The sequence below is a fragment of the Habropoda laboriosa genome, unplaced genomic scaffold, assembly GCF_001263275.1.
Source record: "Habropoda laboriosa isolate 0110345459 unplaced genomic scaffold, ASM126327v1 scaffold22, whole genome shotgun sequence".
Taxonomy (NCBI): domain Eukaryota; kingdom Metazoa; phylum Arthropoda; class Insecta; order Hymenoptera; family Apidae; genus Habropoda; species Habropoda laboriosa.
This window is the reverse complement of record NW_017100261.1, coordinates 6,903,439-6,921,983: the sequence shown is the minus strand read 5'-3', so window position 1 is coordinate 6,921,983 and position 18,545 is coordinate 6,903,439.

The window sequence follows — 18,545 nt, the reverse complement described above, 5'->3', positions numbered from 1 at the left end:
TTCTAGGCCTTAACTTCTTAGAACTCGTGATATTTCTTGCGAGCCGAACATAAACGCGAGCCTGGGTCGCTTGTACGTACGCAAAACCGAAAACAAACGCCACGCACATGGTCTTAATACAATACAATACGCCATACTGTTTTTCGCTCGACGCATGCGCGGTCGCCGCTCCCAACGCCGCTCGGCGGATGCACGCCGATCACGGTAACTAGACGCGCCACTTTTAAATTCAAACCGTTACACTGTCCTTTTGAGAATAAAACTATCGCGAGTTGCTCTTGCGAGTGGACACTGCGTCTGAGAGTGACTGTCTGAGAGCATCGCTCAACTCTCTGAGAGTTACGACTCGAATAAACAGTTGCTTTGCAAACACGAAGCAGTTTTGTATTCTTGGCAGAACTCTCGTGCGAGTAAAAAAGGTCAGGAAAAAAAATTAGTGTAGAAATGAAATCACCGGATACACAGTTAAGAAATGCAAATTCTGTTATGCATTTAACATCCTCCTTCGCCCACGAAAATATTTAATTCCATAACAGTGCCGTTTGTACGTAAATTTGCCAATTCCTCGAAAAAATTCCTCTCCTCCCACAGAAACGTTACACGAGAAGAACTTTATAAATCATCCTACTGTATCTTAAAGCAATTACCATAAGATTAATTCATAAAGGGGTCCAATGAAAACGTCATGCCCATGCAAATTTCTGAATTATTCAAAATTAGTTACGAGGTCGACCGAGAGTCGCTCTTTCCTTCGTGAACGAATTACTCCCACGTAAATCTTCGAGATACTTCATCTGGTGTCAACCATGATCTTCTTCTTTTTATCCCCTTTCCCAAAAAAAAGAAAAAATCAAAAATTCTGAGTGCGAGTGTAAATCGTGATAAGGATCGTGATACGTTCGAACACCCCTGTGAAACTAAACCGACGTAAACGCCGCTCTTTACGAGATTGTCTTCCTCGAAGGCATAATATTTTATTATCATTGCTTCTTTCGAGGGTTCGAAGCAGGGAGCTCGTCCTTTTTTTATTATCACGATCGGTCCCTCGGGTATCGAAGATAACGGTAATTATTCGTAAATTACGCAAATATCCCCCCTTGTTCCTATCTCCTTCTCTTCATTCTTCTCATCCTCCTCATTCTCATTCTTCACGTTCTCCTTCTCATTCTCATTTCCATTCCCATTCTCCTTCTTCTCATTTTTCACATTCCCATTCTCATTTTTTCTCTCTTTCTCTTGCTCTCCCTCTTTTACTTCCTCATTCTCCTCCTCTTTCTCTTTCTCTTCATTCTCCTCATTCTCATTCTTCACATTCTCCTTCCCATTCTCAGTTTGTCTCCCTTTTTCTCTTTCTCTTCCCCTTTCTCATTCTCCTTATTCTCGTCATTCTCATTCTCTTCCTCTCCCCTCTTTCTCAATTCCCTTTAGTCCCACTGGAATTCATCGAAGGGAGAAAGGAAAGAAACTAAAAAAAAAAATAGAACTCTAATCGTTTCGAAGAGGCTTGGAGATTGGCGGAGTGAGCTCGATGAAACAATAGCATGACGCTTGGAATCGAATCATCGAACGATTCATCGGGAAGCAGTTAACGCGGAAAATCAATTCGCAGACGAAACAATCGGTGTTCCCTCCGAATTGCTCTGAATATCGATTCCACACGAATCGAGAGAATGCACGCGAGCACTCCAAGCTTCGATTTAAAAGTGTAATTTCGGGGTGTTGCTTCCAGGAAACTGAAGGACTTTCGAACACGTGATTCCTCATTCGAAGAATGGAAAGAGGATTGCAATCTCTGTTGCAACTTTTCATTTACATTTCCAACATCTGATATGTCTGCAATTCTTGCTTCTGTTTCCATCCAAATTCAACAATTTTTCTTTTTCTTAAACATAATTCAAGGTCGCCTCAGCCTTTATACCTATATTTTACTTAAAATTTTCTTCTGTTTCAAATATTTCTTTAATATTGTTAAATATTTAGAGCTGATTTTCTGCTATTTTCTGTGCTTCTGCAGTCTAATAAAATATGTTTGGTAGTTAAAATTTATTGGCAGGATCAGACAACGGTGAAATTGCAAAATTTGACAACTCAATTCAAGATCAACATGAAGAAAATAATTAAGAACGCGATATAAGTTCCAAATTAAAAAAACTTTGAACGAAAGTCTCACTGATCATAAACAAATACTGAAAGTATTCTCCTTCCTAAGAGACCCAACGTTCAATAATAAAATCTAAATTCCCATAATATATTTACTGACCATGTTTAAATTTTTTTTCAAATTAACAATTTCAAAAGAAAATGACAAAAATTTCTCATCGAAAATGAAATAAAAGTCACTGTACGATGCTCCACTCGTGAACGAGTCTGTTTTCAGCTCGAACTCGGTTAGTATCGTTGCGCTCCCGATGTGTTAATCCCGGAAGGGCGAAATTCTTGTAGTTGGTGTGGTGATGATGAATAAGAGGTTTCTCTTCGTAAGAATATTTTTGAACTCGTTTATTTGTGGTGGTGAGTGGGTATATATTAGGTCGGTGTATGTTGTGATTGGTTGGACGTTGAAGGTGGTGGAAAAGAAGGACTCGAAAAATGCGGAGGTGTGATTGGATATTAGGAAACTGGTGGAAGGAGAACGTGAGGGTGAATGTGGTGTGCAAAAGTTGAAATAATTTGGGGAAAACCCGGAGAGGGGAAAGGGATAGGAAACATGACCAGGATGCGACTTGAACTGCTTTATGATAGGGAAGGAATTTGTTAGGGGCTAGGAAGACGGCTGGAAAGGACTGTTTATTAATTTATGATGTGTCACTGGCCGGTGGGCTGCGCGACCGGACAGTGGTTGTAGTTAAATATACCATTACACTATAGTTGATACGTTACAATAGTGCTTGCAGACGATGTCGTAGTATAGTAGTGGAACTTATTACTAACTCTGTTAGTATCCTCAATACATGGCGTGTCTGCTGTAAATCCACACACCGAATTGACAGTTTCTGAATATTTGATGGTCCCCAGTCGCGGTAGTGCACCGTAAATAGTAAAATTGTTTCATTAAATACGTTCTGAACTATAAGAATACTATAAAAAGTATTATTACCTTGGCCTGCGGTACGTATTACAGCCACTTCTATGTAAAGAAAAATCGAAGCGGCCTTCACGAGGAATTGTAAACATTTGAGCATTCTTTGACGAAAGAATTGATAAAATAACCGAGCTTCTGTTATAGAACAGAGATACATTTTCTTCTACCATAATGTTCACTAATTTCTAAACAAAATTTCAAACAAATTTCAATTTCCTAGTGTCTCGAGAAAAAAAGCAAAAATTTCACTTAAATTTAAACTAAATTTACTATTTATTCTGCAACATAATTATCTTCGTTTGTATAAATTGGTAATTACAGTAAAATAAAAATTGTGCCACAAAATAAGACCACAAAAGATGAAAGTTATCCTTAAATTTATGTTTCATAACGAATATAGCAGTAAATAAATTTTTATACAACATGTTCAATATTTAAATAATAATGACACTGTTAGGAAAAAATTAGCAAATTTTCGTTGTTACTGTTAAATGAAATTCATTTTCATCGCAACGGGTTCATTTACACCAGCTGCCTTATGACACACTGTCAGCGTTTCAGTTTCACATTCGAGCTGTGAAACCTTGAACTTGCTCGACGATATTCGATTATTGCATCGACTTATGCAGGCGTTCCCTCAAGAACACGGAATTCGAGGGCGATCGGTAATTGCTGGCTGAATGACACGACAGAAACGTTGTACACAGCGTATCATAAAATTCCACACGCACTTTATACAGCCAATTATTGCAACATGGGTATTTAAATTGCACCAATTATTAATAAAGCTTCAAAACACCTGTGTTTGTGCAACACTTTTTTCTAATTTCAACCCATAAAATACACTGACAACGTTTGGCCGTTAAAACCTGTGACACCCTGTATATGTACCTAAACTCGACGATTGAATAAAATTTTCTATCATCCTGCTGCACGACACACGTTTTCCATCGTTGAATCTCAATAGGAATGAAACAGAAACGGCGTACAAAATAATGTCGACGAAGATTTACCTGTAGCTTACGATCAAGTTGCTAAGGTTACAGGAGACGATGAAATGGAGTGATGAAACGAAGTTCGAAATAGAGATGGAACAGAAGAGGATCAGAGAAATAGCTTTCTGGGTCCTCGACATTGCGCCCTCTCCTCAATTCTTCCTTTCCTCCCTCTTTTCGCTCGCAATGAAATTCCCCTGGCGAACGGTATTAAATTTTTTCCCCCCGGTCGAGGACACATATTTCACCAGTCAGACGACAATAATAAGGCGAGGAATTCTTGTTGTCCTATGGTCGAACGTATCCGTTGATTGACTTGATTCGTTGTTTCGCCGTGAGGACCAAGTATGAAAATCAGCCATCGTTTCTTTCAATCGGAACGCAACGTTGTGGATAGAAATATTTGAGACAGTTCAATTCTGTCATCGAATCTGTTTGCTTTCACTCTCGAAATTTAATTGCCTGTGAATAAACGTACGAGCTGAAAATAATACTTTAAATAATAAAATTAACGATGTATTTGAAATTTTGTTATACAATTCAGAATCTAAGTGCAATTTTTAGTTATTAATATTTGCATTGTCAACGATACGAATTCATATTCTGGTAAATTGAAAGAGAAACAAATTTCTTTTAATTGATTTACGGAAAAATTCATATAGGGTCTTTTCACTTACAACGAATATCTAAATTATTCCTGCAGCTGTTGAATTAAGAAGAAGATTACTAAATTGAAAAATTGCTGGTGATGATAAAAAAAATTTTCCTTAAAAAAGAAGTTACTTTAAGGTCGCAATGTCATTGGTGGTTGAACACGTCTTCAAAAATATATCCACGATCTTCAAGATCGCTGTTTCTTATCACCACCAGTAATTTTCTCGTTTTAGTCATTTTTTCTGACTTTCGAACGCCCTGCATAAGTCAATTTAAAAATAAATTTGTTCCTCCTTCAATTCGCCAGAATATAAATTCATATTTTTAATAATTGAAGTATCAATAACTACAAACTGAGCTTAAATTGTAAATTGTATATTAGAATGTTAAATGCGTCATATATTTTATCGTTTAAAATGCTTGAAAATATCTACAAGTTCTTGAGAAAACAAACATTTACTTATATATAACAACATCGCTGTAATCTCAATTAAAACCGCGTGATAATAAACACTTATCAGCCTTGGAACGACAAGTTTTTTTCAAATCACGTCACAATATCTCATTAAAAATCTGAATGGTCCTGTCGATGAATTCCGAAGGAGAAATCAGCCGCGTAAAAGTCGACTCGATGCAGGAGGAAAAATCGATTAACGGCGATGACAGGTCCGTAACACGCGAGTAATCCGCTTGCGCGATGTTTACACGCGATCCGTCCATCGGAAGGATGCATTTGCATGTGAACGCACGGAAAATCCAAGCTTCCGACTTGATTTCAAAGGCATTACGCCGACTATTCCAGTTTCTGAACACCTGTTGTGATTCCCTCGGACTCCAACGGCCATTTTTCCCTTCCGCTTTCCACAGAAATTTCACATTCTCGTTCATTTAGACAAGAAAGACCACGAAATATTCTTTCCTGCGAGAGTATCAAAGTTTCAGAATCGCGAATTTTCATGCTACTTCGATTTTCTGTAAATTTCAAAACTACTCGTTTCTCCACTCGGAATTTCTCTCTTACCCGTCCAATTATTCATTTCTAGCGATAAATCGACAATTTCCTCTGAAAATTTTCCACTCGTCGCTGAAAACGTCAGCTGTTGAAAAATTTTCACCGTCTTCCACATTTCTACATTCCTCTCGTCCCTCCGGGACCTTCAATCTTCGAGTACCGCAAGTCACAAACTTTCCCGCACAGTTCTATCAAATTTTCTTGCTTCTTTCTATACTGCGTCGTTGCGAGGAAAACAGTGAAAACTGATTCAGAAATTTCTTCTCCTGCTGTTTAATAATTAAAAGCCTCTTGTGCTTTCATAGTAAATGTAATTTTCCCCTATTCTACTTTTCACATTCCTCTCATTCCTCTGAAACCTTCAACCTTACAGTTTTACAAGTCAAACTTTTCCTTGAATTTTCATGAACCACGTGCTCGCACAACTCCACCAAATTTTCTTGTTTATAAATTTCTTCTCCTATTATTCAATTGCTGTAAACGTAATTTTCCCCCACTCTACCTTTCACATCCCTCTAAAACCTTCAACCTTACAATTTTTACAAATCACAAACTTTTCCTTGAATTTTCCTGAACCACGTGCTCGCACAACTCCGCCAAATTTCCTTGTTTATAAATTTCATTTCCTATTAGAGTGGATCTATAGTAAACGTAATTTCCTCCCACTCTGCCTTTCACGTTCCTCTAAAACCTTCAACCTTCCAATTTTCGCAAATCACAAACGTTTCTTGAATTTTCCTGAATCACGTGCTTGTACAATTCTACTACAAAACAAAGCGCTTTGCCCTTCTCAAAGCAACAACCACTCGGCTCTAGCTCTCATCATTGCCACCGGATTATTCCTGTTCACCAAACAATCGATCCAGAAACGAACTTTTTTTTTTCAACAGTGCCCTCTTGCAAAGGGTCCCTTCACAGCAATCCAAACGAGTTACGGATACGATTCAGCTGTAATCGGTCGATTAACGCGAAACATCCACGCATCGGGGAGGAACGTTGAGTCCCGAGCGATCGTTAAGCCGGCTTTCATGGCGGACGATGCGACAGCATGGCGATAGAACGCGGGGCACAAGAGGCTGCTTCAAAGCCTCGTATTTTTCATCCGGGCAAGAGGGAGATTTTTATTTTCCAACCGTGGCGTTTCAATTAATGTGAAAATACACACGCACGCGTTATCGTATCCTTCTTTTCTTTTAATTTTTCGTAGCCGTATGCAAAATATTTTCACTTCGATTTTCGTCGTTCCCTTTTCCGAATTGTTTTTCGCGTTAGTTTTCCCTCGCTAACGAGACAGTTTCGAGTTCGTCGGAGATTATACATTTTTAAACTCCATTCTTGTGAAATAATGTGTGTAATTTACTACTGACAATAATAATGAAAAATTGTCGAGGTTTTACTATGCAAATGCTTGGAATATTCAAGCAAAGACGGAGTGATATTTCAAAAAATATTTAATCAAATTTATCAATATCAGAGGTGATAAAATTTGTGCAATACACAGCCACAATGTCATATGCAAGTGCTTGGAATAGTTAAACAACGACAGAATATTTGAAAAAATATTTAACAAAATTTAAACACTAGAATAACTGTCCGGGTCAAGAGTGACCCATTAGCAATTTTCCACAAAATGAATTTTTATGTAACTAAAACGTGATTGAGAAATTATCCTATATCGATGCAAACAAAAGTATACACGTAGAAAACAAAGTGGGAAAATTGCAAGCGATTATAATCACTGATAAGTTATCACTATCGAACATTCACTCATTTCAGAAAATTACTAATGGAACACTCTCACCTGGCTAATGCTTCAAAGACAAAATGATATTTTACAAAATATTTAACAAAATTCAGGCAGATACTATTGGAAGATTAATTAGAAATTAGCTCTCACAGCGGTTGGAAATGCATGATCGTTGCGATATCGCGACGTTCGCTGCTCTTCCACCATGTTCGCGGACAATAGATCCATTTTCGAACCGAAATGGTAATTACTATAGGAACTAAGCAAGTCACATCCATTATGGGCCGCCGGAGATGTGGCAAATCCAGATACATAGTTAACAAAGAGGCAGGCACAAGGACATAATCGCGCTACTGAAAGGCCGTGGTTCCGTCTATTTCTGCGAACGTTCGCGGAACTCCACGGAAATTCAATTCGAGAGATCGAAATCTACCGAGCTGCTCAAAGGAACACAGAATTTATCGGCACTCGCCACGACGATCTTGCAGCTCTAGTGATTCTCGTAAGAAACGACGTGGCCATTGCGAGTTGTCCTTCATGGGGGTCTGCAAGTTGAAGAGGAATGTGTCTGACGGTCAGACATTGTGGAAAATTTTAGAAAAGTGTGGAAATATTGTCGAAGAAATGTTAGGACGTTGAAATTGTTCCTCGTGGAAATAATAGTGAAATGTGAAAATTACCGATGTGTGACAAAAGTTGAGTTAATTCAAGGGACATTGAGTCAAATGATATCTAATAATAGGAAAATGTGAAAATTATCAAGAAGAGGATAAAAAGTAATTAGGTATATAAAATTTACTAACAATAAATACACTTCAATAAAAATAAGTTTTTCTCGAAGAACTCCTTTTTAGCTATAATTTTCATGGTAGAAAATATTAAATCGCGTTCGAAATGAATGAAATGTTGAAATCTTCGTGACGAAGAATTAGGATGTTGAAATTGTTGAAGTACGTGAGATTTTCCCTTGTGAAAGTAATAAGAAAATGTGAATAATGTAAAAATGTAATGTGTGTTAAAGGTTGAGAGAAAATGGTTATGAAAGAAACTTCTTTTGGAAGAACCTCTTTTCAGCTATCATTTTCGTGATAACAAAAATGATAGTACGTTCGAAATGAATGTTCCTAATTTCCGTAATAGAACCATTCAGAGATGTACCAGCATACATGTCATTTATCGCGGCCCGTATTTCGAAACTGTCAAATTGCAACATACGAAATGAATAATTCTCAATTAAGCGTTAAATGAAACGGCCAATCTGTATCAACATGAATGGAACTCTCATATTGAAAATTAGAAAAACTCCAACACCCTCTCGGGAACATAAAAGCGTAAAACTCTCGTTAAAAACAGTGTTTACTAAAAAAATTTCTACCTACTTAAATGTTTATATACTGAGCAATTCTAGCCTACCTCAATTTGAACAGTCTAACAATTATGTTTCTTGTTATAGTTAAATTCGTCAACACGTTTAAATATATCTTATGCGATTATTTTGACTCGCCTAATTTATCTCGGAGAAATTCTACATTTAATTCCCATGGAAGACTGTTAAATTTACTATTCCCTATATTATCACTATATTATATATTTACTACTCACTTTGTTTATCTCAGGGAAATTTTATATTTAATTTTCATGGAAGATTATTAAACTTACTAATTCGCTATTTGTCTGGAAATACCTTTAACACAAAAATTGACACTTTCCACGAATTTTTGTCTTCTTTCAAAATTTCTGTTTCTATTTTAATCCTGTATTTGCCCTCCTCGTTTGTTTCACGCATTGGACATCAAAGGATTTAGGCCTCTAAATAAACTATTACTATCACATCACTCAGTTCCCCGTAAATTATCAGAATCGACAATCTAGAAGCAAGAAAAATACAAAATTATTATTAATTTATCGAATAAGTGGAAAATTACATTCTTGCAGAATACTAGAATAAAGGAAGCAATTTTAAGCTGAAAGATCTCTATTTAAGTCTTCATCAACATTCGACTGAGATTACCAAACACTCGCAATCGAGCAAAAGGCAAATAAGCAATTCGACTCGAGCCTGCTGGAATCGATACGTACGAGCGAATCGCATTATTTGATGCATCTTCGCAACCGTACCCCGTGAATTTATTTTGCCAGATTGTCGTTTGTAATCGGGCTTTTTCGCCGCGCTTTCGTTCCTGTCGTTAGTCATCGTGAGCCCTCGTCATTATTACACCAAACAAACACCGATCAGCACGAACGATGCTGCTTAAAACGGAACCGTCGACCGCGAAATGGCCGGTTAATAGGGAACTTTAAAGAGCCCAGTGACGTGTGCCAAAGAGGCGCTAACACCGCCACGAGCAACTGCTCGTTTTATTATGACCTATGACTATTCGATTGGCCATTATTCACTTGAGAGGAATACCCACTCTCTTCTCTATACGTATACAGCACTTGAACCGAGACGACGCTACGTTTCGCCACTTCGAAGACGACAAAATTTCCTCCATTCGTCCACTGTGTTCTGCCGTTGAGGCGTTAGTGTTGAGAGATGGATCGTGGAATGTGGAAAATTGTGGAGAATGTGCGTTGGAATTTTTTCGAGTGGCGGGGACGATGATAATTTGAATTTGAAGGTTGAAAATTTTTAATCTGGGAACGTCAGGATGTTCAAATTTCAATATCGACATTTCCAAATTTGAGGATTTGAAAATTTTCAGTGCGCTAAGTTAAGATATTTCGGAATCAAAGAGTTGAAAATTCTGAGCGTGACTGTTATGAAATTTCGGAATCAAAGAGTTAAAAACTGGGTGGATTTAAATTCGAAAGCTTAAAGATTGAAAGTTCCGAACTTCTAAATTTGGAAATTTCAAGCGTGCAAGTTACGAAATTTCAGAACCGGAAAACTGAAAGTTAGGCGGTTAAATTCGAAAATTCTGAAATCTTAAATTTACGAATTTGAAAATTCCAAGCGTTCGAGTTGCAAATCTTCGGAATGAAAGAAATAAAAACGGGACGGTTTGAAATTTTGAAAACTGAAAATTCGGAAGTGTAAATATCGAAAGCTCTCAACTCCTAAATTTGAATATTTGAAAATTCCAAAACTGCGAGTTACGAAATTTCAAATTAATATTCCAATACAGAAAATACTAATTTAGAAATCGATTAATTTCTCTAACTATTAACCATTAATTGCAAGCCTTAATACATTTCTAATAACAAAACTCAAAAAAAAAAAAAATCCTGAAACAATGTAATGCTTTAGTAATTGTCCGGCATTAACCTGCTTGTAAGATCGAAATACTGTGCCGTGGAAAGTGAATTCACCAGAATTCAATAACACTGCTCTGAACAATTTCCAAAGTATACTAATACTTCCATTAAATCACGCAACATTGCATGAACGCCGCAGCACGATATTATTTAATAACATTCTCCTCGCAATACCGATCTACAAAACATTAATTCCCCGTAACTTCCTAGCGGGAACACATTTTCAATAATTCTCCAACGTTATTCGTCAGCATTCGTATTAAAGCAACGAACACAAAGAAGAACGCCGACTGTAAATCGCGTAATCAGCCGTGTTACACTCAAAGCAGCACGTGCATTGTTTGTTATCAGCTTTCAGTGTTCCCATTGTTCCTTCGATACGCTTACTTCGCCGCTACAACTTTCCCTCTACTCCATAATTTCAAATAGATAAATAATTTCACTCGATAATTTTAGATATGTAAATAACTTCAACCCGACAATTTTAGACGTGCAAATCACTTTACTCGATAATTTTTAACAGGTAAATAATTTTACTCAATTACTTCAGGTGTATACGCATAATTTTACTCGACAGTTTTAGATAAATAAAGAATTTCACGCAATAATTTGAAACGTATAAATAATTTTATCGAGTGATTTTGGATAGATAAGTAATTCTATTATTCGTGCAGAGTTTTCGAAAATGCTCAAAAAATCAATTTCTTATTTAGAGAAAGAGAAAGAGACTATGGAAGTTATTAGAAATTAATTTGCAACAATTTCTTTCGTTAATTAGTCTCCCTTTTCTTCTTCGTTCACATTTTATCGCCTAAATTATTTGAACGCATTTTATCCTTAATTTATATAGAGATGCGAATTTTCGTCTGAAATTAAATCTTTCAATTTTTCAAACTCTCTGTCGACGTTAATCTTTTTCACAATTTAAATTCAATTATTATTTGCACTACTTTTTCTCGAGACACTTGACTTTTCTAAACCCTCTGATACGTTCCTTTACAATTTTGTTGTCCTAAAATTTGATAAAAAGTCTGAAAGTTTAGTATTCAATTCTACAGCGCGCTAGATCAATTCCACGAGCCATAAATCACTAATGCAATAAAATCACTAGTACGTAGACAATAACTGGAATAATAGTTCGACACATATTTTCCATGTCGGAATAGTATCTATCGAGGTTATGCTATCTTTTGTGTGCATGCCTCCTTTCGTTACTCTCGCATATTTCATATCTTCTGGAAACGTCTATTATGAAGCGAGATATTCGAGAATGAGGGCAAAGTGTTAGCAGATTTTCCTCAATGTGACAAAAACGTGTGTGACTTTGTCTTCAAAGAACAACGTGCACTTTGCTACTTCAAATTGTTTAACAAACTGAACTTACTGACAGAGCAGAGTGTTCGTTAGTCGTTCACCAATTAATCCAAAGCCTCGTTATCCAAACAGTATCTGGAAAAAGAATATAAGCGTTCAGTACACTTCTGAATTCTATTTAAAAGTATATACATTTATTATACTGTAAATTTATCGAAAACGATCCAACCATAGAGCAACTTAATCATTAAAACAGCATAAGTTACATTTAACTAACTTTTCAGAAACAAGGAAAAACTATCTTTTCAAAGATTAATAAGAATATTTGAAAAAAATGTTTGTTCAATATGTATATCATTGGCAATGCAATAAAATTTCCTTTATTAATAATAGTAGTTCGTGATACTTCTATTTTAACTTTTATAGCTTTGCAATGATAGAAAATTTATTTAGTATGATTCTATTTTAATACCTTACAAAACCACGCACAAAGCTATAACCTCATACTGGGAATCGAGTACTTGAACGTTTTGAGTCAAATATTTACGCTGTTTCTGCTCTCATTTTATAGTTCACTATACTGTGCTATTTCTGTGTTGTTTCTGGTGTACTTAAGTGTGAACAACGTGATTCACTGGATAACTCGATTAAAAAGAAACTGGTTTATGTTGCTTCTAATCTTACCAATTCAATTATAGTAATTACTCGAACATTGTAACAAAAATTCTCTCCACAAGAAACTAATTATCCAAAGCTCCAAAATTTCATCCTTTCAATACCTACAGAAATTTCATACAATAGACAAATATTTCGAAGGTATTCAAAAATGTTTTCCTTAAAATTTTAATCAAATTTTCTATTAGCAAGAAGCTTTGTGAAACATTAATAAAAATTCAATCGTTCTTAAATTACCACTACACCATTCGCACTTTTTAACGCACAGCTAAATTTTTTAAATAGACGAGTGAAAACGTATCAATTAAAAAGGGAAAAATCGTATGAAAGAAGCCACGAAAGTTTTTCATTGGTACGTTTCATTAATTCTCCTTCATTTCAGACACGTTCCCCGTTGAATAAAATCCACTCGTATCGTGAAACGCGATGCGTTTTACGACAAGAATCGCTCCTCAATCATTGACGAGCCGACACTGTGCCATTGTTAATTGCCCGTCTGGTATTCCTCGCGCCCAACACACGGTGTTCAGATTAATTACCGGAATCTATTACGCGTTTGTCGATGGGTACACCTTTTGTCATTCCCGCGCTTCAACTCTTGACATTCGAGTAGTTGCTCGGAGAAAATCAACGACACCCCCGGCGATTTTCAACGGAAGGTTGGAAAAAGAGTTTGGGTATATTGATCCGGAAATTTTGAAAATTTTTGAGATAAAGAGTTTGGATATCTCGGGGCAAATATTTCGCAGATTGCGAGATCAATACTTCTAACGTTTTAAAAGTGAAACTTTGAAAATTCTGAGCGTGATAGTTGTGAAATTTCAGAGTGCAAGAGTGAAAAATTGGGAGGTTAAACTTGCAAGTTTTGAACGTTTAAATTTGAGAATTGCAAAATTCCAAGCGTGCGAATTGTGAAATTTCAGAACCGACAGATTAAAACTTAGGCGATTAAATTTGAGAGTTTCAAGATAGAAAATTCTGAATCGTTAAACTTACGAATTTGGAAACTTCAACAGTGCAAATTATGCAATTTGAAAATCGAGAAACTAAAAATAAGGGAATTAAATTCGAAAGTTCAAAACCTCACAGTTCCAACAAAGGAATTAAAAATATTAAGTACTATGCAGTGTAAATAGAACATACTGTCAATTTAAATTTCTCACAAAATAAAGAATGAAAAAAGGAAGAACTCTTGAAATTCATTTGATTATCAAAATTTCGAAATTTTACTTTTAAAAAGAAAAATTCGGATTTTAGTATTCTGATTCCAATTGAAACAATTTTTATTCGCAGATTGTTAAGCGTGTTACATGCAATTTCCGCCGGTTCCATGATTTTCCACTTCTTAAATAATTAATTTTTGTTTACCGCACAAGCTTTTCCAAGTACAATGGAAATTCTATTGTCCGCGCTTCCATTGTCGGCTTTATCTCTGCCATATAAACGTACTATTATCCGAACGTTCTCTCTGCTGTAACTATGTGCTCTGTTCTCCACTGGAACAGTAGCATCCTCTATGAATTTGATCGTAATAGAGTAGAGGATAACACCAATGTATGTGTACAGTTTTACATCCAGTAAATTGTGAAAAAAAAATACTAGAAATGTGTCATAAAAAATTCCTTATAGGACCTTCTTAACTATTCTAACTGGACGTTAAAGCGTAAAATTTAAATGAACATTTAGTTGGAAACATTTTTCTTTTAATTTAGCAAAGATAGAAGTCGAATGAAAACGTTGAAAAATGTACATTCCTTGTTTACTATAAAAAAAGGACAGAAAATATGAGCTAGAAGTAATTTGCATTACCTTTTCTTGAAATATAACGAAATAAAATGAAATTTAATAATGATAGAAGTTGAATGAATATGTTGAAAAATGTACATTCCTCATTTGCTATAAAAAACACAGAAAGTATGAACTACAAGTAATTTGCATTACTGTTTTTTAAATACAACGAAATGAAGTAAAATTTAGTGAAGACAGAAGTTGAATGGAAATGTTGAAAAATGTACATTCCTCATTTGCTATAAAAAACAGAGAAAGTATGAAGTACAAGTAATTTGCATTAGTGTCTTTTAAATACAACGAAATAAAGTGAAATTTAGCAAAGATAGAAGATGAATGGAAATGTTGAAAAATGTACCTTCCTCATTTACTATAAAAAACATAGAAAGTGTGAACTATATGTAATATGCATTATTTTGTCTTCAAATATAACCAAATAAAATAGCATTTAGCAAAGATAGAATTAGAATGAAAGAATGTTGAAAAATGTACATTCCTCATTTACTATAAAAAACACAGAAAGTATGAACTGAAAGCAATGTGCATTACTCTCACCTTTAGATATAAAATCATGTTTCTTGGAATGAAGATTCTGTCGCCGTAAAATTCTACCTTTTTAAGAAATCACTCTGTGATAAAAAATTTCTTCCACTTTCCTCAGATTCTTCATCACTTTGAGAATTTCCCTCTGATCCTTACGTTATTCAATGCCTCTCCTTTCGACATCTATCCCTTAGACAAACACTCGAGCAGCTTCCGTTCCCTTACAAAATTCTCCATCTCGAATGCTGAAACCAACTTAGCCCCCATGATACCTCAGAGACTCTTTCGAGCATTTCAGACGGCACTCTGTCATGTAATATTCAACGCTACGATCATCAACAACTGCCTTCCTGTGATTTAACTAGGACGAGGTAAATAAAACTCCTCGTCGAAACCTAAAATTTCGCGAACATTTCAATTTCGCTCGTTTAATATTCCCCTTTTACATTACCCGTGCAATATAATTTCACTATTTACACTTAATCCCGTATAAATTGGTCACCTTGTGCGTGTAATCGAGTTATCGAAACGCGTGTACCAAGCGTCTACGTTTAAACGTCACTGTCAACCAGCCTGTGCACCAAAAAACAAAATTTCATTACGACCCATTTTGCCGAGCAATTAAAACGAGGTAAAAATTCGTCGATTCGAGAAAACATATTTTGAGTCGCTGCCCGGTGCAAACCGGGGTTTTTGGACCTCAGCCATGCATCATTTTAATGACACGGGTGTCTCTGAACGCTGTAGCCCGATTTTAATGCGATTTTGGCAGCGGTCGCGCGCGAAAATCATCGCTGGTCACTGTTTCAAAATAAATCCCATCTTTAAATATACAGGACACATCGGAAAAAGGATTACACGCTATTAAGGGACGTGATATTTATAAATTGTAAACAAGGAAACTCTAATAAATACCTAATTAACTATTTATTCCGTTACTTCTAGAACAAACGTCCTGTGAAATTTCGTTGCACGCTTACGGTATCACACTTCAATACAAATTTCACTCAAACTTCATATTTTAATGTACTTACTACCACAAATACAATTCTTCTTATAATTATATAAAGATCATTAATATGCAAGGTGTCTCTCCTTGGTACAACACTAAAGGAGATGAATTTCCATGAAAAAATAAGTTGAAAATGATGAGTGACATTTTTTCATGCGAAGCTTCATTTCCGAATAAATCGATGTTGAATATTCATTCAGTGCACGTGCACTTATATTTAATGTTCGAGCAGAAAGTATTATAGTTCTTCGCCAAAGGTAGGAAAAATATGTGCACTCGTTGTACTAGGAGATTCCAGGCTGAATAATTTTTCTCAAGATTTTAATAACTTTGTAACGACTGTTTAAGTTTCAGAAGGATAAACAATAAAATAAAAGTAAGAACTAATATCCTTACTGGACTTTCGGACTTGATATCAAGGAATTGTTATTCATGAAGTGAAAAAAAGCAAATAGGGAACTAAAACAGAAAAAATAATTCTTGCACTCCAACATTTCAAAATAGGAAATATTCTAGGAAATGTTCACTGAAGTGTACGTGCACGCGTACTCGACGAATCTTCAACGTTGATTCACTTAAGAATGAAGCTTCAGATGAAAAAATGTTTTTCCACATTCTCAACTTATTTCTTCATGTAGACTCACTCCTTTTTGTATTGTATCGCTAGTTTAAAGAGACCTAGTATAGTTAATGTTAAGTCCTTTGAGGAAGAACGTGTGAAGTGTTGAAAGGAATGTAGAATGTTTAAAGGAAAATCCTTTTCTCAAGTTCGGTGTCTTTGAGCCTGGACAACATTGTTGTTCAGCAGATACTTAATTGCTCTAATAACAACATCATCCACCACCTAGTACAGTCAACGTTAAGCTTTTCGAGGTAGAGTTTGCGAAATGTTGGAAGGAATGTGGAACGTTGAAAAGAAAATCCTTTTCTCAGGACTGAGTCTGGATAACTCGGTTGCATTTAATTTCCTTAGTAACAGAATTATCCACTTGCCTGTCAGATCTAAATGCACCTAAAGACATAATTTCAAATCGTTGAAAGAGAAGCTAAGCAATCACGTCCTGAGCGTCATGAACGAAGAATGTCAAGTACTCCGGATCGACTGGATCGTCTACTTTGCATTGAGACGTCGTAATTACGATGAATTTCACGGATGCATGCATAAATTGCATTTTTTCCACGCGTGATAAGTTTCTACAAAGGATACTTGTGCTGTTACGATGGAAACACACTGAAAACTTTGATTCCTAGAAATATTCTCTGGGATTTCGTGGAACTTTTAGTGTCTCGTTTAAAAGAAAATGGAATGCTTGTAAAATGCTTTGCTTTTTCAGAAAAATTTGTTGTTTATAACATAAAAAGTAGTTTTTCAGAATGTCATATTATATTATTTCTCTTCACTTTTCACTGCTCGTTCATTGGATAATCTACAGATTACAATTAATCATTTATTTTCATCCGTTTTCTGTGGAACTTGTAGCAATTGCGTTGTTTCAGAATTTTAAACTAGTGAGACGGTTTAACCAAGAGTGGGCATAGTGCACGAGTATAGTAAACTCGTTCAAATCAGCTCACAATATAAATATATAATACAATGATACAACTAACTACTTAACATGCAATGCATGCAATTCCTAGGTTATCTGTAAATTATCAGTTTAGAAAATCACTTTTCAATAACATAGAAAAATAAATAAAAATTAGAAAAACTGAAAGAAAATTAAATTACAAATACCTCGAAGAAAAGTAGCAGATAGCTGAAACGTTCAAATTTTCATTAGCAAAATCTCAAATTCGATTCGATGTGGAAACAAAGTTATTGGATAATGGGTTTAATGAATAGCGTTCACTGTAAGTTTTCTTAAATGTGTTTTTATTTGTATGGCGCGGAAGGACGTCTTTACTCTTCGAATTTCGTAGTGAAATTGAAAGGAAAGAAAAAACCGTAAGGGCACGACTGAAATTCTGTTGCGCATTTAAGGAAAGAGACCAAGAATCCATCAGTCTATTACGTTTCTTTCACTAGCAGTGTATCTCATATGTATAACACAATTCATTTTTACTTACTGGCCCTATTCGACAAGGACGAAGAGCAACGATGACTAACATTCAAATCTCGATTTCCCCAAACCCCCAAAATAATTCCCAAAAGAAGTGGACTATTCAATGCCTAACACAAACTCTCTAATAAGTTTGAATTATTGGAGAAGTGAAAAAAAATTCGAATTAGTATTCAAAGTGTAGTAATAAGTATAAGAAATTTTGAGAGAAGGCAGTAAAGTGTTAATAGGGTGAACATAGGCTAGCTAGTAGCCATCGACCACTCTATTCACATCTCAGTACCCTCAGATCAAAATTACGCGAAGTGTCTAGGGCCCAGTATAAAGGGTGAATGATTTCGCGGGACATCGGCGGGTCCTTATATACCTGCGGTACCCTCTCCCCAAAGTCATTAGCAAAATCGT